Consider the following 25,834-nt stretch of genomic DNA (forward strand, 5'->3'; position numbering starts at 1 on the left):
TAGTAACATATCAAAGAATTATGAAAAATGGTCAAATGTGAGTTACTTGATAGGTGTGTTTGTAATGAAAAAAAAACAGCCATACAATGTCTGAAAGTTATTATTTTAGTGATAGGAGGTGGCGATAATGTGGATTAACTCATGAAAAATTATTGTCGAAATTAGTAACATATCCAAGAATTATGAAAAATGAAGTTTTAATTATTTGATTGGTGTGTTTATAATGAAATAAACAGCCCAGTCAATGTAGCAAATTTATGATTTTAATAAGAATTGGGCGATTAGATGTGCACAATCATTAAATTTGATTGTCGAAATTCATAACATATCCAAGAATTATAAAAAATGAGGAAATGTGAGGTATTTTATTGATGTGTTTGTAATGAATAAACAGCCCAGAAATGTCTCAAAGGTATTATTTTAGTAAGAGGAGAGGGATTATGTGATTGAACTCAGAAAAAATGACGGTTGAAATTAACAACATATCAAAAATAATGAAAAATGGTGAAATGTGAGTTATTTGATTGGTGTATTCGTAATGAAGTAGACAGACCAGACAATGTATGGAAGTTATTATTTAAGTAAGAGGTCGTGATTATTTTGGTTACTTCATTAAAAATAAGTGTCGAAATTAGTAAAGTATCCAAGAATTATGAAAAATGATATAATGTGACTTACTTCTTTGGTGGGTTTGTAATGAAATAACCAGCCATACAATGTCTAAAAGTTATTATTTTTGTGATAGAAGGAGGCGATAATGTGGATTTACTCATGAAAAGTGATAGTCGAAATTAGTAACATACCATAGCCTATGTATCAAAGTTTTTATTTTAGTCAAAGTGGCGGCTATAATGTAAGTTAAATCATGTGACATGGTTGTTGAAATTAGTAACCTATCCAAAAATTATAAAAAATGATGAAATGTGAGTTATTTGGATGATGTGTTTGTAATGAAAAACCAGCCAAGACAATGTCTCAAAGTTATTATTTTAGACAGGTGAGCGATAATGTGGGTTAAATTGTCAAAATTTGTAACAATCCAAGAATTATGGGATTTAACGAGATACGTCCACATATATACTTACAGATTACCCGGAGATACATGCAAATGTATGCGAGCAGAATACACGGTCGCCTGGTATGTAATGAGATAGATGCAAATATATACTAGCAGAATACTTGGCGTTGCCTTGGATTGAATTAGATTGATTGAAATATATACTAACAGAATACCTTGCGTCACCCAGGATTTAATGAGATTGATTGAGATATATACTAGCAAAACACCCAGCGTTGCCCGGGATTGAATGAAATAGGCGAGAATATATATTAGTAAAATGCCTGACATCGCTTGGGATTTGATGAGATAAATGTGTTGTATATTACCGGTCCTTTCATATACATGCTATAAATGACCTACCCTAGGTAAGATACAATTATTTCATATATGCAATATCCGTCTTATGTAGGTAAAATATTCTTTTGTTCGAAATAACAAATGATACATAAACATACAAAATTCCTCTCTCATAAGAATAACAAATATATTACAAAACCAAATTCAGTTTTCTCATTGTTTATACGGCACCAAGCAATGCTGGGTAGCCCCGCTGGTATATATATATATATATATATATATATATATATATATATATATATACATAAATATATATATATACATAAAATATATATATTCTATATATATGAAAGGCAAATGCGCGCACGCATTTTTTGTATGTCTCGAAAAGGCTTTTTTCGCCGATGGTCCCAGGGGGGGGGGTACTATCGCTTAGAACTGTGTATATAGCCCCTAGATCATATGTATGATTTGCGAATATGTGTTGCCTCTAGATTTATTTACGTCAAGTTTAAAAAAATTATTGCTATTTCAGCCCATCTTGTGTTCGTTCAGCTTTTTTGTATAAAACCGAAACTAATTCAAAGATAAGAATTGTTCCCGGCACCGGGGAACGTCCAGAAGCAATCAGCTTTGATCAATGTGGGGCCAAACTCCTTATATCAGACAATTGCTATTCAATCTGGACAATCGGGAGTTGGTTTCCTGTCTCCAACATCTTGAGGAAACAACCAGCACAGTTGGGTAAACAAACCCAAAAGCTGCCCCGCAGCAAAAGTTAACTCCGCTACTTCTATTTGATTTCATTAATGAGGTCAAATAGAAGTAGCAGAGTTAACTTTTATTGCGGGCACGTGTAAGTTCTGTTTTTAATACTTAAATAAATAAATTTAAACGTGTTTCAGTTGCTCTTTGTTGGACAAGCGGGTAACATGTCAGGTTTTTTGCACACTTTATCTAAAGGTTGTAAGTTCGAATCGTGGTGTGAGATGGTTTTCGGTTTTTTTTTTCCGATTTTTAAAAGTTTAATATTGAAACAGGGTTATTGAAGCTATTTTTCACGTTCTATGTTTTTTTGTTTTTATTTTTCAGATTTTTTAAACAAGTTTTAACGTTTGTTTTTCTGTTTTTTTTGTTCATCACATTTGCGTTTTCTTTTTTTGTTTTTGTTTTTTGATTTTAAGAAATTTTAACATCGTTTGTTTGCCTTCCGTTAGTTCTTTTTTGTTGTTTTTTTTCGATTTTTTAAAGTTTTAACATTTTTTTTATGATATTTAAACAGGGTGATTACTTTGCTTATTCTTTTGTTTTGATTTAAAGCACACACACCTCTAAACACCCGAGCAACGCCAGGTATCCCCGCTAGTCTATAATAAAACAATTAGTTATCTATTATAAAACAATTAGATATCTATAATAAAACAATTAGTTATCTATATATATATAAAAACGAAAATGTGTGTATGTATGTTTGTTTTTTGTGTATGTTCAAGAAAGGCTTTATTCCGAGAAGCGATCGGTCGGCTCACAACTTCTTAAAACTTTTATATCACATATAAATCATAATATCTGCGAGTTAACAACGAAGGATGCCTGTCTATTTAATTTCCTCGACTTTGAAAAGATAAATATTCAACATTTTTCGCTCACCGCATGTGGATTAGGCTTTTGCGTATAAAAAAAGCGACACTAATTCTGGCGGTATTTTTCCACTCATGAACGCCGGAAATGTCCAAAAGCAATCAGATTTGGTCAATGTGGAAATATTTTCCTTATATAAGACAATTGCTATTCAATTTGGACAATACCCCTTTTATGGGGACCCCAACATCTTGGGGGGAAAAAAAAATTAAAGAAGCGATCCCGCAGTAAATGAAATACTACCCTGCGGTCAAAGTTGACCTCATTAAGTCATTAAAACGTATTCTAAATAGTTAAATAAATTCAAACGTACTCCTGTTAGTATTTTGTGGTGGCCAAATGGGTAATGATACACTTTTTTTTTTCACACTTTAATTTCCAAATTTGCCTCAAGGGTTCAGGTTCTATCCTCATACTTATCTACCAAAAATTGTTTTTTATTTTAGCCCGCACCCCCTTCCGAGTTTTGATTTACACAAAACACATCCACCTCCAAATACCCGGGCAACGTCAGGTACCCCCGCTAGTATATATATAAATATATATATATATATATATATATATATATATATATACATACACAAAATATATATATAAATATATAAAAAATATATATAAATATATATATATAAAATATATATATAATATACATATATAAAAGATATATAACATATATATAATATATATACAATATATATATATATATATATATACATACATACACAAAATATATATATACATATATATAAATATATATACATATACATTATATATACATGTATATATATAAAATATATATATATAAAATACATATATATAATATTTATATATATATATATACATAAAACATATATATATATATATAAATACAAAATATATATATATATATAAATATTAAATATATATATATACAAAAATATATATATATAAATTTATATATAAATATATGTATATATATAATATATATACATATAAAATATATACATATATAAAATATATATATATAAAATATATATATGTATAATATATATAAAATATATATACGAAATATATATAATATATACATATATATATAATATATATATAACATATATATAATTTATATATATAATATATATATGTATATAGATATATATGATATGAAATATATATATAATATATATGTATATATATATAAAATATATATATAAATATATATATATATATTTAAGTAGATTGTAGTTTGCTTGAAGCATTGTTGAAGAAAATTATAAGGTAAAATTAAAAGCCAAGAACAATGCGAGATTTTTTTTTATATAGAGTAAAATTAAATGAAAACAAAAGAAAGAAATTTCTTTTTTTTGTAGTTTGTTTTTTCTTTTTCACACAAATTTTAACTCTAAACAACAGTCATTTTTTTTTCTGTTGTATTCAATGGTGTTATAAATCTCAATATATTTCAGACCTATTAGTCCTTTTTCAAGAGAAGACAGCGAAAGAGTATTCAAAATTGGAAAAGCAGCCGCAGAGTTCACTCTCTAATTGCCCAATATCACACACAGGTTTATGCTTTAAGAACCACGTTGTTTACGACCTACAATGCGCTAAATGCAGTGCATCTTACATCGGAAGCACTACCAGATTGCTTCACCACCGCATTAAAGAGCACTTAAACACTACTGCTTCGTCGTTCTATAAACATATTCACACTTGCATTAATTCAGAACCAGATTTTCACATCAACATTCTTGCTTCTTCAAGAAACGTAGGTCAACTTCGTATCCTCGAATCTTTAATTATTTCAAAAAATACTCCCACACTAAACAATAGACTGGAATTGAGCTCCGCTTTAATAATATAAGTTTAAAACATAAGAAAAACAATAATGAAAATAATAAAAAAAAAAAACAAAAAAAAAACCCTTGCTTGAATAGTCATCTCCCTTGATTCACAAACGCAACAAGTATTTCAAACACCAACTGATTTATTTTAACGTTCTCCTAACGTCATTTTTTGTTCTATATTTCGCGGTATCACGTGGCAAACTCTGCGGCTGCTTTTCCAATTTTGAACACTCTTTCGCTGTCTTCTCTTGAAAAAGGACTAATAGGTCTGAAATATATTGAGATTTATAACACCATTGAATACAACAGAAAAAAAAAAAATGACTGTTGTTTAGAGTTAAAATTTGTGTGAAAAAGAAAAAACAAACTACAAAAAAAAGAAATTTCTTTCTTTTGTTTTCATTTAATTTTACTCTATATAAAAAAAAAATCTCGCATTGTTCTTGGCTTTTAATTTTACCTTATATATATATATTTATATATGAAATATATATATGTAATATATATATATATATATATATAAAATATATATAGATGTATAAAATATATATATATATATATATTTTACTATATATCTATATAAAATATATATAAAAACATATATATATACATAATATATATCTATATATCTATAAAAATGAACCTGTCTGTGTGTCTGTGTATCTGTGCACACTTCCCTACGCAATAACTCTGTCAATTATTAGTCTAAAGACTCGAAATTTGATATACAGGTTACTGAGATCTGGGAAAATCGATGTGATCAGTTTTTGGCCAGAAATTTGGAGATTAACGGGTCAAAGTTCAACGATTTGACCTTTGAGAACTCTACCAAACTCCTTTTACAATTTTGGGTCTACGCACTTGGAATTTTAGATATAGGTTCCTTGGACATGGCTCTAACTTAATAACTTGATTTGAGCCCAAAGCAATGAAGTTTAAGGGGTTATAATAGAGGTCAAAGTTTTTAAAAAATTGATCTCTTCCAAATTACTCAGACAATTTCTGATTTAAATATGTAAATTTTACATAAAGGGTATTCAGAGCTAGGGCAAGCTTTTTCATCAGTATGGGTCGAAAATGTTTAGTTACCAATATATAAATGTATGTATGTATGTCTGCTTGCATGTCTACCTTAAACTTTCATTAGAGGCGACGGATTTTACCAAGATCAGTATCGTTTTAAAGTTCGACATTTCATACGACAAATATCGAAAAATTGGCTAAAAACATTAATATCTTCCCCTTCAACTAGGCACTTTTCTAGAGGGAGGGGGTGACTTTTTTCGCCGATATTTTTTAAGTTATCCTCTTCTTTAGATTGAATAGCTTTAATTTTAAAAAAATGTCGCTTTCGGTTTGCTGGTGGTCATAACAGCATAAACGTTAGGTTTTATCCCGTTCTCTTCGTCCTTTGTGGTACGGGTTCGAGCCTGCCTTCCTACTACCACTTTTTTTTTTTTTTTGCTCAACATACACATCCAAACACCTGGGCAACGCCGGCGCCCATGAAAGTAATATATATATATATATATATATATATATATATATTTATAAAATATAAATATATATGTATATTTATAAAATATATATATTTATAAAATATAAATATATATGTATATTTATAAAATATATTTACAATATATATATATATATATTTATAATATATATATATATATTTATAAAATATATATATATTTATAAAATATATATATATATATATATTTATAAAATACATATATATATATTTATAAAAAATATATACATATATATATATATATAATATATATATATAAAACATATCTATACATATAAAAGCGAAAATGTATGTATGTATGTATGTATGTATGTCTCGCAAAATTTTTGACAGACAGAAAAAAAAATTCACAAATTTGGTCTCATATTAAAGCCTGACCCTCCGGAAGACAAATATTGAATTTTTGTCTCAAATGGTCAACTCCAAGTTATTCAGCTGACCGTTTTTCTACAGGGGGGGGGAAACGTGACATTCTAACGATATTTATACGTAATTTAATACATGGTGAGTCATGTCACGTGACCTTGACGTCAGCAAGCTGTAATGGCGGTCTGTATATTAAAACATTGTATATAATAAGAGATTCTTATCGCTAAAAAGGCGACTATTATACAATTAAAAATATTAATTTACACATTATGAAAATGTTACCAAAGTTATTATCGGGTTAAAAATAGTTAGATACGATAGTGAAACGAAAAATAACGAGCCAAAAATGTGAAGTAAAAAAAAACGCTTAAAAAATATTAACGATCGATGTTTTTACAAAAAAAACCCAAACCAAACGCCATTTTCTTTTTTAGTAACACTATTTCATTTTAGAGTAATGAGACGAAGAGAGAGAGAGAGAGAGAGAGACACACACACACACACATACACACACACACACACACACAAACAACCATAGAGAGAGAGAGAGAGAGGTGGAGGGAGAGATGTATAGACAGGAAACGAGATTTGTTTTACTGTTTTAAAATGTAAAAAATACATATACGAAATGTGAGTGAATCGATTTGATCACATCCCAGGCATAAATCCTCCGTATTTCTGTTTATCTACAGCTTGAGATCCCAGGTATAACCTCCCACTATTTTTTTCTTAGTGAGAGGGGGGGGGCGAAAGATGAGACCGCTTGAATCCTAAGAAAAGATACTACACTTTGATCTTAGCTAAAAGACCAAGTAATCGTCTTACACACTTAATTTTCTACCAAGCATTATCTTCTATTATAAAAAGATGCATAATTTATATTTATCGATTACTAAATTGAGACAAGATGTCATATTCCAAAAATCACATCTGAACTAAAAACATTATTATTTAGAAGGCCATCCTTATTTTCGAGTGATGTTTGTTTCTCTCAAGCTTGACATACAAAGGTGCTTGTGCAGTATAGGTCCAATTTGACAATTTTGAAGGTGCTTGTGCAGTATAGGTCCGATTTGACAATTTAAGGGGGCTTGTACAGTATAGATTCGATTTGCAAAATTTTAAGGCGATTGTGCAGTATAGGTCCGATTTGACAATTTTGATGGTGCTTCTGCATTATAGGTCCAATTTGACAATTTTGAACGCGCTTGTGCAGTATAGGTCCGATGTGACAATTCTGAAAGTGCTTGTGCAGTATAAGTCCAACTTGACAATTTTGAAAGCACTTGTGCAGTATAGGTCCAATTTGACAATTTTGAAGGTGCTTGTGCAGTATAGTTCGGACTTGACAATTTTGAAGGTGCTTGTGCACTACAGGTCCGATTTGACAATTATGGAGGTGCTTGTGCACTGCAGTCTAAATCCCAATAATTAATTTTTAAGATTCTTTTACAGTATAAATACACATATGCATATATTTTTTTATTAGACCCTGTGCATGCTTTACAGCTAGACATGCCAGACATGACCTCCTCCTTATTTTCGAGTGACGTTTGTTTCTCTATAGGTTAACATTCTAGGCATGATCGCCTCCTTATTATCGAGTGACGTTTGTTTCTCTAATGCTAGACATGCCAGGCATGATCTCCTCCATATTTTTTAGTGACGTTTGTTTCTCTAAAGCCAGACATGACCTACTCTTTATACAATCATTGTTATAATATGCAAGTGACCTCCCTTGGATGTATCTTCATTGTCGAATACCATTAGAATAATATACAATCATTGTCATAATATGGGAGTGACCTCCCTTGGATATAGCTCCATTGTTGAATACCATAGAATAATATTCAATCATTGCTATAATCTGCAAGTGACCTCTTTTGGATGTAGCTTGCTCATTATTAAATGGGTGACTACATGGGAATACAAAATTGTGTATGTAGATAACCAAAGGGAAGCAACAATGAGGTTGGTCATTATTAGATGGGTTAATACTTCATAATACAGAATCACCAAAGGTAAGCAAAAATGAGCTTTGTCATTATTAGATGGGTGATTACTTGGGAACACCAAATGCTTTATGTAGATGACCAAAGTTAAGCAACATGGGTCCTGGTCATTAACAGATGGGTAACAACTTTAGAACACTAAATGCTTTATGTAAATCACTAAAGTAAAGCAACATGGAGCCCGGCCTTTTTGTAGATCACTAAAGTTAAGTAACAATTAGCTTCGCCATTATCAGATTGGTGAATACTTGGGAACACCAAATGCTTGATGTAGATCATCAAAGTTAAGCAACATGGAGCCTGGCAATTATCAGATTGGTAACTACTTGGGAACACCAAATGCTTTATATAAATAACTAAAGTTAAGCAACATTGAGCCTGGTCATTATGACATGGGTAATTATTTGGGAATATTAAATGCTTCATGTAGATCACTAAAGTTAAGCCACATTGTCTCGGACATTCTCAGATGGGTGACTACTTGGGAAAACAAAGTGCTTTATATAGATCACTAAACTTAAACAACATTGTCTCGGTCATTCTCAGATCAGTGACTACTTGGGAACACCAAATGCTTTATGTAGATCACCAAAGTTAAGCAACATTGGGCCTTTTGTTAATGTAAAAATGATGATGAAATTCGACCTATTTGATTATTTTGTTTGAAATAAAATAAACAGCCCAAACAATGTGCCAAAGTTATAATTTTAGTAAGCGAGGGGCAATAATGTGGGTTAAATCATGAGAAAGGATTGTCAAAATTAGTAACATATTCAAGAATTTTGAAAAATCATGAAATGTAAGTTATATGATTGGTGTGTTTTTAATGAAATAAACAGCCCAGTCTCAAAGTTATTATTTTAGTAAAAGTTAGGAATACAAAATGCTTTATGTAGCTTACCAAAGTTAAGCAACAATGAGACTGGCCATTATCAGATGGGTGACTACTTGGGAATACAAAATGCTTTATAAAGAAAACCAAAGTTAAGCAACAATGAGCTTGGTGATTATCAGATAGGTAATTACTTTGGAATACAAAATACTTTTTGTAGATAACCAAAGTTAAGCAACAATGAACTGGGTCATTTCATAATTCTTTTTTGTAGATAAGAAAAGTTATGGGCTTGGTGATTATTAGATGGGTAACTACTTGGGATTACCAAATGCTTATTTAGATCACCAAAGTTAAACAACAATTAGCTTGGTTATTATAGGATGGGTAACTATTTGGGAATACAAAATGCTTTATATCGATCACCAAAGTTAAGCAACTTTGTCGTGGTCATTCTAAAATGGGTGACTACTTGAGAATACAAATTTCTGTATATAGCTTACCAAAGTTAAGCAACAATGAACCTGGCCATTATCAGATGGGTGACTACTTTGGAATACAAAATGCTTTATGTTGATCACAAAAGTTATGCAACAATGAGCTTGGTCATTTAAGATGGGTGACTAGTTGGGAATACAAAATACTTTCTGTAGATCACTAAAGTTAAGCTACAATGAGCTTTGTCATTATCAGAGGGGTGACTATGAATACAAAATTCTTTAAGTAGATAACAAAAGTTCAGCAACAATTAACTTGATCAATATTTGATGGGTGACAATTGGTATACAAAATTCTTTATGTAGAACATTGTCTTGGTCATTCTCAAATGAGTGACTACTTGGGAATACAAAATGCTTTATGTAGCTTAGAAACGTTAAGCAACAATGAGCCTGGCCAGATCACTAAAGTTAAGCAACAATGTGTTAGGTCATTATTAGATGTGTGACTACTTGGGAATACAAAATGCTTTATGTAGATCACCAAAGTAAAGCAACAATGAACTTGGCCATTATCAGATGGGTAACTACTTGGGAATATTTCATGCATATTTTTAACAGTGTGGTGAGGGATATGAAGACAGTCCTGGAAATCGCAGAAACCATTTACGAGTAAACATGAATATTGATTGGTGTGTTTGTAATGTAAAAATGATGAAATGCGACTTATTTGATTAGTGTTTTTGCAATGAAAGAAATAGTCTAATGAATGTGTCCAAGTTATTTTTTTAGTAAGAGGGGAGCAATTATGTGGGTTAAATCATGAGAAATTATTGTCGAAATTAGTAACATATTCAAGAATAATGAAAAATTATGAAATGTGAGTCATATGACTGATGTGTTTTTATTGAAATAAACAGCCCAGATAATGTAATGATAGTTATTATTTTAGTAATAGGGGGCGACAATGTGAGTAAAATCATAAAAATGATGGTAGAAATTAGTAACATATTCAAGAATTATGCAAAATAATGAAATGTGAGTTACTTTATTGGTGAGTGTGTAATGAAATAAATAGCCCAGACAATGTATGAAAGTTTTTATTTTAGTAAGAGCGGGGTGATAATGTGGGTTAATTCATGAAAATCTCAACAAGATAGACACAAATATATACTAGCTAAATACCCGGAGCAACCCAGGATTGAATGAGATACATGCAAATATATACTAGCAGAACACCTGGCGTTGTCTAAGATTGAATGAGATAGAATGAAATATATACTAGCAGAATTTCTTGCGTTGCCCAGGATTTAAGGAGATTGATGGAGATATATAATAGAAGAATACCCGGTGTTGCCCTGGATTGAATAATATAGGTTAGAATATATACTAGCAAAATATCCGGCATCACTTGGCATTGAATGAGATACGTGGAAATATATATTAGCAGAATACCCTGTATCGTTCTGGATTGAATGAGATAGGTGGAAATATATAGAAGCAGAATACCAGGCATCGTCCTAAATTTTATGAGGCAGGTTCAAATAAATACTAACATAATACCTTGCATCGCCTGGGATTGATTAAGATAGGTACAAATACAGAATAGACAAATACTTGTCGTCATTCGGGATTGTATAAGATGACTGTACATATACTCTAGTAGAATACCCGGCATTGCTCAAGATTGAATGAGATAGGTGAGAAAATATACTAGCAATATCCCTGGTGTTGCCTGGGATTGAAGGATATTGATGGAAATATCTATTAGTAGAATTCCTGGCATTGCCCTGTATTGAATGAGAATAATCACCATCACTCTGGATTAAATGAGGGTGGTAAAAGATAAAGTTTGTACCAGAAATGGCTTAAACAATTTTCTATCTCAAAATTACTTTATTTGTGAAGTCGATTCCGGATATGGCTAAAACAGTTTACGATCTCAAAATTAGATTAATGCATATATGTTGTTGGTTTACTATGAAAGTTTACTAGGCCAGTTTTTATAGGGAGGAGGGGTGATCTCTATTTATTTGAATTTTTTATGTTATCATCCGGGCATGATGTAAGGGTTGGAGAGGTGGGTAGAAAGAAGCATGATTATGTTAATTTTAAGTTCTATTTTGGAGGTTGGGTTAATTTTAAGTTCTATTTTGGGAGTTGGGTTTGAGAGAGTAATGTCCGTTTTGGGGTCTAAAATTATGTGAAATTGTTTCATATATGTATTTAAATAACCCGTTTTAGTGTAGGTCAAATTATTTGAAATATGTGTTGCATATTCACCGGCCTTGCAAAGGTAAAATTATTTCATATACATGCTGTAAATTATCTACCCTATCTACGTTTAATACTCGTCCTAGCTAGGTAAAATATCCTTTTGCTCGAAATAGCAAATGATACATAGACATTAAAAATTCCTCACTCCTAAGAATAACAAAAATATTCAAAATCAAATTCAATTTTCTCATTGTTTATACGGTCCCGAGCAACGCTGGGTAGCCCCGCTAGTCTATATATATAAAAGCGAAAATGTGTGTATTTATGTATGTGTGTGTGTTTGTATGTCTGCCAAAAACCTTCGACAGACAGAACACAAATTCGCAAATTTGGTCTCATATTAAAGCCTGACCCTCCGGAAGACAAATATCGAATTTTTGGCTCAAAAGGTCAACTCAGCTGACCGTTTTTCTACAGGGGGGCTCCCCAAAAAAGTGACATTTTAACGATATTTATACATAATTTAATAAACGCTGAGTCATGTCACGTGACCTTGACGTCAGCAAGCTGTAATGGCGGTCTGTATATAAAAACATTGCATATAATAAGAGATTATTATCGTTAAAAATGCAAGTATCATACAATGTTAAATATTAACTTACACATTATGAAAACGTTACCAAAGTTATTAGCAGGTTAAAAATAGTTAGATACGATGGTTAAACGAAAAATAACAAGCCAAAAATGTGAAGTAAAAAAACAAAATACGCTTAAAAAATATTAACGATCAATATTTTGACATCGAAGCCAAACGCCATTTTCTTTTTTAGTAACACTATTTCTCTTTAGAGTAAGGAAGACGAAGAGAGAGAGAGAGAGAGAGAGAGAGAGAGAGAGAGAGAGAGAGAGAGAGATGTCTAGACAGGAAACCAGATTCGTTTTACTATATTTTAAAATGTAAACAATGCATCTAAATATACGAAATGTGAGTGAATCAATTTGATCACATCCCATGCATAAATCCTCCGTATTTTCGAGTAACATTTGTTTCTCTACAGCTTGAGATACCAGGTATAACCTCCTCCTTATTTTCTTAGTGGGAGGGGGTGGGGCTAAAGATGAGACCGCTTGAATTCTAAGACAGATACTACACTTTGATTTTTATATATAATTTATTTCATGAAAATGAAAATTACAATCAAAATAATTCAATGTAAAATTAAAATAAATTAAGAGCAAAATTCAAATTTACAAAACAAATTTAGGCACAAGGCTCTTTAAGATCTGGGTGGGGGAGTGTTGCAGGGTCTTTGTTACTACAGTGAAAATGGAGTCTTTGGCGACTTTACTCTTCACTGGCAACAAATTTCCACAATACCTCATTCACTCTGTGAACTGTAAACTAACTAATGAAAACCCCAGCGTTTTTGCAAAAAAGAATATATTTACAATTACTATGTGTGTGTGTGTGTGTGTGTGTGTGTAAAATTTTTTTTTTTTTTAATTAAAACATGTGTGTATGTGTGTGTGTGTGAAAAAAGTTCAATTCATTGGAAAATAAAAAGTTCTTGAATTTTGGAAGAAAAACAGTTTGTGTTGGGGAGTGGGGAATCTAGAAAAATACGCAAAAAATAAAATTGCCTAGTGCATTGTTAGTAAGGCCCCTCCCTGAGCTAATTTAGAAAGTTAGATCACCTACTGTTTTCCGGGGCACCGAAAATAAGCAGCAAGATCCCTAGTGGGGATTGGGAAGGATTCTTATCAGGTGTAGGGAGGAAAAATAAATAATTGTCAAAAACAAAAAAGGAGAAGATGGGGTGGGTAGGTAGCGACTTTCGAGTAGGGATTGACCAGGGGCTGATAAAACAAAGAGATAGGGGGGATAGTGGTAGGGTAGCCTCGGAAGGTTCTCTAGTGCCAAAAAACAAACAAACACTTTGATCTTAGCCAAAAGACCAAGTAACCATCTTATACAGCTTAATTTTCTAACAAGCATTATCTTCTATTATAAAAAGATGCATAATTTATATTTATCGATTGCTAAATTGAGACAAGATGTCATATTCTAAAAATCACATCTGAACTAAAAACATTATTATTTAGAAGGCCATCCTTATTTTCGAGTGATGCTTGTTTCTCTAAAGCTTGACATGCAAAGCATGGCCTCCTCCTTATTTTCTTAGTGGGGGTGGGGGCGAAAGATGAGACCGCTTGAATTCTAAGAACATATACTACACTTTGATCTTAGCCAAAAGATCAAGTAAAAAAAAGATGCATATTATATATTTATTCCAAACATCACACATCGCTTAACTGCTGATTCCACATTCTTAAATAAAAACATTATTATTCAGAAAGCCATTCTTAGCATTGGGAGGTTATGTTGTTTATATAATCTTCAGTTAAAGAGGGAAGGTTTTAAGGAATTCATATAAAAGATTACCCGACATAGGTGGAAATACATTGAATGTTTCCTAGCAGAATACCCAGCGTTATCTGGGATTGGATAACATTGGTTGATATGTGTACTAGCCTAATACTTGGTGTCGCCCGGGATTGTATTATATAGCTGTACTAGCAGAATACCCGAAGTAGCTCTGGATTGGATAAAATTGGTGTATATGTACTAGCAGAATACCCAGCGTCGCTCGGGATTGTATGATATAGCACTAGCATAACATATATACAAGCAGATTCCCCCGCATGGTCAAGGATTGGATAAAATTCATGGAATTTTTCCTAGCAGAACACTCGGCGTCGCCTGGGATTGAAAAAAATTGGTTTATATATGTACTAACCAAATACCCAGCGTCGTCCGGGATTGCATTACATAGGTGGATATATGTACAAGCAAAATACCCAGCATAGCCCCGGATTGGATGAAGTAGGTGTATATGTACTAGCAGAACAGCAGGCGTCGCCCGGGATTGTATGACATAGGTGGATATGTATTAGCAAAATAGCATGCGTCGCCCAAGATTGCATGACATAGGTGAAGTATAGATCCACTTTGACAATTTTGAAGGTGCTTGTGCAGAATAGGTCCGCTTTGATAATTTCGAAGGTGCTTGTGCAGTATAGGTCCGATTTGACAATTTTGAAACTTCTTGTTCATTATATGTCCGATTTGAAAAATTTTAAGATGCTTGTGCAGTATAGGTCCAATTTGAAAAATTTTGAAGGTGTCTGTGCATTGTAGGTCCAATTTGACAATTTTGAATGTGCTTGTGCAGTATAGGTCCGATTTAACAATTTTTAAGGTGCTTGTGCACATATATCCGATTTTAAAAATTGTGAAGGTGCTTGGGCAGTATAGGACCTATTTGATAATTTTGAAGGTCCTTGTGCAGAATAGGTCCGATTTGATAATTTATTAGGTGCTTGTGCAGTATTGGTCCGATTTGAAATATTTTGAAGATGCTTGTGCAGTATAGGTCGTATTTGACAATTTTGAATGTCCTTGTGCAGTATAAGTCTGATTTGAGAATTTTTAAGGTGCTTGTGCAGTATAGGTCCGATGTTTCCTAGCAGAACACTCGGCGTCACCTAGGATAACTAAAAATTGGTTGATATATTTACTAGCCAAATACCCGGCATCGCCCGGGATTGTTACATAGGTGGATATATGTACTAGCAGAATACCAGGCGTAGCCTGGGATTGGATTAAATAGGTGTATATGTACTAGCAAAATACCCAGTGTCGCCCGGGATTGTATAACATAACACTAGCATGACATATGTACTAGCAGATTACCCGTCATGGCCCGGGATTGGATACAATTCATGGATGGGATTGGATACAATTCATGGAATGTTTCCTAGCAGAACACTTGGTGTCATCTGGGATCAGAAAAAATTGGTTGATATATGTACTAGCACAATACCCGAAATCACCTGGGATTGTATTACTTAGGTGGATATATGTACTAGCAGAATAAACAGCGTAGCCTGGGATTGGATAAAATAGGTGTATATGTACTAACAAAATACCCACCATCACCCGGGATTGTATGACATAGCACTAGCATTACATATGTACTAGCAGATTACCTGGCATAGCCTGGCATTAGATACAATTCATATAATGTTTCCTAGCAGAACACTCGGCGTTGCCTGGGATCAGAAAAAATTGGTTGATATATGTACTAGCCAAATACCTGGCGTCGCCCAGGATTGTGTTTCATAGGTGGATATATGTAATAGCAGAATACCCGACATAGCCTGGGATTGGATAAAATAGGTGTATATGTACTAAAAATATACCCAGCGTTGCCCGGGATTGTATGACATAACAATAGCATGACATATGTACTAGCAGATTACCCGGCATGGTGTGGAATTGGATAAAATTCATGGAATGTTTCCTAGCAGAACACTCAGCATCGCCTGAGATCAGAAAAAATTGGTTGCCATATGTACTAGCCAAATACGTGGTGTAACCCGGGATTGTATTACATAGGTGGTTATATGTACTAGCAGAATACACAGCGTAGCCTGGGATTGGATAAAATTGGTGTATATGTACTAGCAATATACCCAGCATCGCCTGGGCTCGTAGGACATAGCACTAGCATGACATATGTACTAGCAGATTACCCGGCATGGCCCGAGATTGGATACAATTCATGGAACGTTTCCTAGTAGGACAATCAGTGTCGCCTGGGATAAGAAAAAATTGGTTGATATATGTACAAGCCAAATACCCGACGTCGCCCGGGATTGTATTACATAGGTGCATATATGATCTAGGACAATACCCAGCGTAGCCTGGGATTGGATAAAATAGGTGTATATGTACTAGTAAAATAGCCACCATCACCCGGGATTGTATGACATAGCACTAACATGACATATGTACTAGCAGATTGCCCCGCATGGCGTGGGATTGGATACAATTTATGGAATGTTTCCTAGCAGAACACTCGGCATTGCCTGGGAGAAGAAAAAATTGATTGATATATGTACTAGCCAAATACCCGGCGTCACCTGGGATTGTTACATAGGTGGATATATGTACTAGCAGAATACCTGGTGTAGCCTGGGATTGGATTAAATAGGTGTATATGTACTAGCAAAATACCCAGCGTCGCCCGGGATTGTAGGACCTAGCACTAGCATGACATATGTACTAGCAGATTACCCGTCATGGCCCGGGATTGGATACAATTCATGGAATGTTTACTAGCAGAACCTGGCATCCCCTGGGATCAGAAATAATTGGGTGATATTTGTACCCACCATCGCCTAGCATGTAAAACGTTGCTGGAAATATATACTTGCAAAATATATTGAAGTTAATTTTTCAATAAATGGGTCGATAATGTGGATTAAATCATTGAAAATTGTTGTCGAAATTAGTAACATATCCAAGTATTTTTAAAAAATTATGTAATGTGAGTTATTTTATTGGTGTGTTTGTAATGAAATAACCAGCCTAGACAATGTATCAAAATTATTATTTTAGTAGGAGGGGGGCGATAATGTGGGTTGAATTGTGAAAAATAATTGTTGAAATTACTAACATATCCAACAATTATCAAAAAATATGAAATTTGAGTTATTTTAGTGTTGTGTTTTCAATGAAAATAGCAGCCCAGACAATATTTTAAATTATTATTTTAGTAATAGGGGGCAGGGCGATCATGTGTGTTAAATCATGAAAAATGATTGTCGAAATTAATAACATATCCAAGAATTATGAAAAATTATTAAATGTGAGTTATTTGTATTAGTGTGTTTGCAAAAAAATAAACAGCCAAGACAATGTATCAAAGGTATTATTTTAGTAAGGGGGGGGCGATAATATGGGTTAAATCATGAAAACTAATTTTCAAAATTAATAACATATCAAAGAATAATGGGATTCAATGAGATATGTAAAAATATATACGAGAAGATTGGCAGGAGTCACTCAAGATTGAATGAGATACATGCAAATGTATGCAAGCAGAATACATGGGCGCATGGGATCCAATGAGATAGATGCAAATATATACTAGCAGAATACCTGGCATTGCCTTGGATTGGATGAGGTTGATTGAAATATATACTAACAGAATACCTAGCGTTACTAGCCGAATACCCGGCATTTCCTGGGATTGAATGAAGTAGGTGAGAATATATACTAATAAAATTCCCAACGTCGCTTAGGATTGAATGATATAGGTGGAAATATATATTAGCAGAATACCCTTTATCGCCCTGGATTGAATGATATAGGTGGAAATATATAGAAGCAGACTACCAGGTATCGCCATGGATTCAATAATGCAGGTGCAAATAAATATTAACAGAATACCTGGCGTCACTTGGGGATGAATGAGATAGGTATAAATACAGAATAGACGAATACTTGGTGTTGCTCGGGATCGTATTAGATAACTGCACATATACACTAGCAGAATACCCGGTGTTGCTGAAGATTGAATGAGATAGGTGAGGAAATTTACTAGCAATATCCTCGGCTTCGCCCGGAATTGAAGGAAATTGATGGAAATATATATTAGCAAAATTCCTGCTGTTGCTCAGGATTGAATGAGACAGGGGCAAATATATACTAGCAAAATAATCAGCATCACTCTGGATTAAATGAGGGTGGCAGAATATAAAGTCTGTACCGTAAATGGCTTAAATAATTTTCTATCTAAAAATTCCTTCATTTGTCAAGCGATTCCGGATATGGCTTAAACAGTTTACGATCTCAAAATTAGATTAATACATATATTGTTGGTTTTCTATGATAGTTTACTAGGACAGTTTCTTTTGGTAGTAATCTATATTTAAAAAAAAAATTTTATGTTATAATCCGGGAATGTTATGATGGTTGTAGGGGTGGGTAGGAAGAACCATGATTATGTTAATTTTAAACATGCTCTTGCATTTTCTTTTGGAGGTTGGGTTGGAGAAAGTACTGTACATTTTGAGGTAAAAACGCTTCTAAAATTGTTTCATATATGTATTTAAATTACCCGTCCTAGTGTAGGTAAAATTATTTTAAGTATGTGTTGTATATTACCCGTCCTTGCAAAGGTAAAATTATTTTATATACATGCTGTAAATTACCTACCCTAGATAAGATACAATTATTTCATACGTGTAATACTCATCCTAGGTAGGTAAATATTCTTTTGCTTGAAATAGCAAATGACACATAGACATTAAAAATTCCTCTCTCCTCAGAATAACAATTAGATTCAAAATCAGTTTTCTCATTGTTTATACGGTCTCGAGCAACGCCGGGTAGCCCCGCTAGTCTATATATATAAAAGGCAAAATGTGTGTGACCTTTTCATGTATGTCTCGCAAAGGCTTTTTTCGCCGATGCTCCCAGGGAGGGGAGTTTACGATCACTTAGAACTGTTTATATACCCCCTAGATAATAATATCTAGGATTTGGGAACGCGTGTAGCGTCTAGATTTACTTACAGTGACTTTTACAAAATTATTGCTGATTTGGCTTTTTCATATAAAAAGCGAAACTAATTCAAAGCTAACACGCTGTTCTCGGCAATCAGCTTTGATCAATGTGGGGCTAAACTCCTTATATCAAATGGGGAGCCGGTTTCCCCCCACCATCATCTTGGAGATGGGGAAGCGAAAACTGCCCCCCCCCCGCATTGAAACAAAGTAAACAAACCACAAACAGCTGTCCCCGCATTAAATAAAATACTGCTTCGTCATCTTGTAACGCTCCCGCGATGACCTCATTTAGCTGTCAATCAAACCTCTTTCACTCGCTTTATCAGCCTTAACTTTACACACTAATCAATTCCTCTTACTCCTGGCTTAGACAGTTAAGTGGTTGGCTTTTGTTTCACTTCACCTCCGCATCAAGGCTAAACTATTTTTTTTTTTTTTTACATCTTTAAACACCCGGGCAACGTTTTTGTTTTTTACTTCCTTTATTCTTTAGTTTACCCCCCCCCCTCTATACACACAGCGTTGTTATCCTAAGATTGCAGGTTCAATCCGACCGGGTTATTTATGCCATTTTTTTTGTTTTGTTTTTTTTTCTGGAGGGGGGGGCCGATTTTTTAACATCGTTTCAGGGTTATTACTTACCCCCCTCCATACACACACCTACAAACACCCGGGCAACGCCGGGTACCCCCCCCCCGCTAGTATAATATATTTATATAATATATATAATATATTTATATAATATATATAATATAATATATATATATATATATATAACATAATATAATATATATAATATCAAATAATATAATATATAAGCGAAGCACACTATTAATTTGTTTGTAAACAAGCTGATGATTAGAGCACTGTCATGACGGGTAGGTGTGGAGTTGATACACACTCAAAGATAAATATTTACTGCACTGATTCATAGCCTCTGTGGTCTCTAGCATAGTATTCAGCCAATTTTGGGTCTAAACATTTGAAATTTTACCAAAAAAGTATTCAGATATGCAACAAGCTTTGTAATCTATGTAATATGTTGGTGAGAGCTGCCGACTGTCAATGTGACAGTTGTAGGTTCGATCCTCGGCTGGCGAAAAGTGTATGTCTAGCCGCACTGATGAGGTATGATACAACGAAACAGTACTCTATGTGGATGACAATTAAAGCCCCCGTCTTTGGGTTGAGCACTTTGTAAATATATTTTGACCCAACGCGTATTTAAGCTATTAAGCGAAGCCCGCTATTAATTTGTTTGTAAACAAGCTGATGGTTAGAGCACTGTCGGTGAGTGTGGATTTAATACACGCTCAAGGAGAAATATTTACGGCACTGATTCATAGCCTGTTGGTGAGAGCTGCCGACTATCAATGCGACGGTTGTAACTTCAATCCTCAGCTGGGGAAAAGTGTATGTCTAGCCGCACTGATGAGTTGTGATACAACAAAACAGTACTGTATGTGGATGACTATATATATATATATATATATATATATATATATACATATATATATTAAGTATATCTATATTATATGTAATATATATTATATATATTGGCAGAGGAGTTTGGTAGAGTCACAAAGGTCAACTCTTTCAACTTTGACCTCTTGGCAGCCAAACTTTCGCCCAAAAACTGATTACAAAGCTTGTTGCATATCTGAATACCTTTTTGGTAAAATTTCAAATGTTTAGACCCAAAATTGGCTGAATACTATGCTAGAGACCACAGAGGTCAAACGTTTTGAACTTAGTCACCTTTGGTAGAAAATGTTTCTGACAAAAACCGATTAAAAAGCTTGCCTTATGTCTGAATACACTTTATGTAAAATTTATAATGTTTACACCATAAATTGGTTGAGTAATTTGGTAGAGACGGCAAATTTTTTAAAACATTGACCCTAATTTTGACCCCTTAACATTTATTGTTTTAAGCTCAAATCAAATTAAAATTTTTTGATCAATATCCAAGTAACCTACATCTAAAATTTCAAGTTTAGACCCGAAATTGGCAGAAGAGTTTGGTAGAGTTTTCAAAGGTCAAATCATTTAACTTTGACCCCTTGACAGCTAAATTCTTGGCCAAAAACAGATAAAGAAGATTTTCCCAAATCTCAATACGCCTTATGTCAAATCTCAAGTCTGTAGACTGAAAATTGACAGAGTAGTTTTGTAGGGAAATTTACACACACAGAGACGATTTCACTTTTATAGATATATAGATATAATTATACATATATAATAATTATATACACTAGCAGGCGAAAATCTGGGACAGTTTAGTTTTTTTTCAATTTCTCCAGAACTTTCGGGAGGGATTACAGCTAAACTTACACAAATTTAACATATCTCTTATGTTGATACACTGTATTCATTACACTTCATTATAAAGGATAAAAAAAGTTATGAGCTATTCATTCTTTTTTAATACAGTGTATCAGCATAAGAGATATGTTAAATGTGTGTAAGTTTAGCTGTAATCCTCTCCCGAATGTTCAGGAGAAATTGAAAAAAAAACAAACAAACTAAACTGTCCCAGATTTTTGGCTGCTAGTGTGTGTGTGTGTGTGTGTGTGTGTATATATATATATATATATATATATACACACACACACACACACATATATATATATCCATATGATAATTATACATATAATAATAATAATAATGAGATATATAATATATTGGTATATTTATGCAGCATTTTTTCATTCAAGCAAATATTATTAAATGCAACGGAGACAATTTGTTTTATGATTCTTTTTTTTAATTTTTTGATTTTTCGTATAATCAAAATCAAAACTATTAATAAAAGTTCCACAATTGTCAAAAAATTCTTGAATGCGATATCATTTATAGTGGGTTGAAGAGTTCTAACATATGACGCTTCAAGAATTTAATTTTTTAATATTATTCTCATGTTGTTGGGGACAGTTATGTTCTTTTATCAAATGTTTATATATAGCACTCGTATTATTTATATGCATGGTTATTCGCCGGGACAACATTGTAGTTGTATGCCTAATGTATGTATTATTTTTGGAGTTACATTCTCCCAAAGAGCATTTGAATTTGTACACTACATTGGTTTGTTCCGATTTTATAGCTGGTGAGGAGTTGTTTCTAACCACAAGGTTTTGTGTTCTAGACTTCTTGTAGTAGATAATAAATTTAATTTTAGAATTACTGTCAAAAGACTTCAAATATCTATGTATGATATTTTTAATTGCATTTTCTTCGATTCTGAAGGTAGGTGTCATTTGATTTTGATAAAATATATTAATGGAGTTTGCATTGCGGCGTTGGCTAATATTATGATTAGGGTTTTCAAGGGATTGTTATGCAGCTTTGTTCAAAAACGCATACGCATATACATATAAATGAATATACATACAAATATACATGCAATATGTACCCGTGTAAAAAGAGAGTTTCTTTTTATTTGTTAATTAGAACAATGCAAAAAAAAAAATAGAACATTTTTGATAAATAACAAAGAAAACTAATGTGCATAAAAAATAAAAGTCAATTGTAATTTATGCGCGCCTTATAATAAGCATGTCAAAAAGAAAATTTGCAAAGAAAATGTTTGCAAAAAAGTGAATTTTTTTTTTCAATAGAAATTTGTGGCACTATATCTCAGTGCCACGGTTGCTAACACACTCTTCAGCATGGCCGGGTGGTGATTTAGCCATAAGCCTAGAGATATACAGAAATGCAGCCCAGAATTCCCTTTCCTTTATCGATCTCTTTTCGTCCGGATGGCATGGGGTAAGCACGCATATCTCTGTCTCTCCGTAAACGAGAGGGAGCAACCCTCCCCCAACATTAGTTAAGCATAGTTAATTTAATAATTGTAGGATATGTAAGCGTGAATTGTTTTTGTAATATATAATGTATACATAATGTAAAATAGTTAATTATGTTTCATAAATGTTACGATTGTGTCGTGTTGTGTGTTTTCTTGAGTCTGCCATGAATGCCTCCATCAAACAACGAAGCAGTCCAGAGGATGAAGAAAGAAAATTCCAACCAGAATGCCACCAGGGTGAAGAGGTCATCTTGAGAGAATAAAGGAGCTAAACCCACATCCAACATCTCCGGTATGATTTTCTTCTCAATGTACTGACATCTTGACCCGATTTTGTAGGTGTTTCCATGTGCTTATCTGTGGATATCCTTTATTCCTCTGGGGAGTTGGTTGCGTTCCCAGAACGTTTCTAAACCGAGTAACCCTCCCCGGGGAGGCGATAGTACCATAAATTTATATACATACAGGGCAGTGAAAAATTATTCAAAGTCGAATCCTCCAACAAGTTTTGAAGCAAAACGCTTTAACTTTATTCTTGTTGTGGGTTTTGTGAATACATCAGCGATATTTTGTTCTGATGATATGTAATTCAAAATAATGGATTCCTTTTTCACCTCGTTTTTTATGAAATAGTATTTTATATCTATATGCTTAGATCTTTGCTTGATTATCGTGTTCTGTGCTAAGACTATACTGGCTTGATTTATCACAATTACTACAGAACTTTTAGTCAATTCTGGCTCTAAAATAGTCTTTAGGATATTTTTAAGGTAAAGTGCTTCCTGGGTCGTGTGTGTGATCGCGATAAATTCTGCTTCACACATAGAGAGAGATACAATCTGTTGCTTTTTAGATTTCCATGAAATAAGGCCCATTTTCTGAATCTGAAACAGTATCCAGATATACTTTTCGATCTTCATCGTTCCCCAATCTGAATCTGAAAATCCTTCTAATTTTAGGGGATTTTTTGACTTTTTAAATACTAACTTCTGTTCTTTAGTTCCTTTTAAATAATGAAGGACTTGTTTAGCTCTGTTTAAATCCTTCATTGTCGGTCTTGATAATTTTTGTGACAATTTTGTTACTGTATAGCATACATCAGGTCTTGTCGCAGTCATTAAATATACAAGACTTCCTATGATTTCTCGGTATAATTTATTGTCTATTATTTCAGATACTAGTGTATATTTTTATTAATGTCATTTTCGACCTGTGTAGAGCGTTTCTTGCACTCTCCCATTCCAAATTTTAATAGTATTTTGTCAATGTATCTCGATTGATTAAAATTCTATCCTCAAAAACCAGGATATTTTGTCAAGATCGGTCATTTTGAATTTTTTACTTAATTTTTTCGTAACATCTGTCAACATTGTCACAATTTGATGCGATTAAAATATCATCGACCCATAAAATCAGTAGCTTATTGTCTTTGTGTTGGGTATATAAACAGGGGTCTGCTGGGCATTGTTTAAATTGTTGTTTAATCATATAATCGTGAAATACTGCATTCCAACACTGAGCACTCTGCTTTAGACCGTATAATGACTTGTTAAGTCGCCACATGCTATTTTTATTTTTCATTACAAATCCCTCTGGAGGGGTAATATAAATTTCACAGTCTATTGGGGCATTCAAATAAGCATTTTTTACGTCCATTTGATGGATGTTTAGGTCATATTGTGATGCGACTTGCAATAAAATTCTGATTATTGTTAGGTCTGTGGTCAGTAAAAACATGGAAAAATATTCTATACCGTAAATCTGAGAGTATCCTTTAGCAACAAATCTAACTTTGTAGTGTCCAATGCCTGGTGCTGTAGTCTGTTTTGCAAAGACCCATCTTGTAGAAATAACATGTTTATCTTTTGGGAGAGGTACTATTTTTTGGGAGAGGTACTATTTATGTTTATCTTTTGGGAGAGGTATTATTTTTGGTCAAAGCATCTATTTCTTTTTTTCATGGCTATTTTCCATTCATCACAATGTTCTGAATTAATTGCTTCGTTAAAGCTTTTTGGCGTATTTTCCATGGAATAGCAATAGTTGATTTGATAATCTTTCATATTGTCGACCACAAAAAAATTGGGCCGTCTTCTATTTCTTTTGGGATATCTGTCGACTTTATCATTATCTTATCATCATCATCATCATCATGGATACGCTTGTCCCTGTCATCTTCATTGTCTTCATTTGTTTTAATAATTTGAGGAAATATAATTTCATTCTCTTCATATGATGGGGTTTCATCTTTAAAATTAAATGTGTCTGTGAATTTTACAAATGTGGCACAATACGTAGCATCTTGTGCCTAAATTGTGTTGCACTTGTCAGATGCAGAGCTGTTAAGCAGGTGTTCGTGATTTTGAAAATGTTCTGGTATGA

At 33.1% G+C, this 25,834-nt stretch overlaps 1 protein-coding gene across 4 annotated transcripts in view; it reads right to left on the bottom strand.

Annotated features, from left to right (window-relative positions):
• Nucleotides 1-25,834, bottom strand: part of LOC145286008 (glutamate--cysteine ligase regulatory subunit-like) — a 329,284-nt gene that overhangs the window by 80,721 nt on the left and 222,729 nt on the right. The window lies entirely within an intron of this gene.

This window comes from Euprymna scolopes, chromosome 10 (genome assembly GCF_053919585.1).
Source record: "Euprymna scolopes isolate OS-2025 chromosome 10, ASM5391958v1, whole genome shotgun sequence".
In the NCBI taxonomy this organism is placed as follows: domain Eukaryota; kingdom Metazoa; phylum Mollusca; class Cephalopoda; order Sepiida; family Sepiolidae; genus Euprymna; species Euprymna scolopes.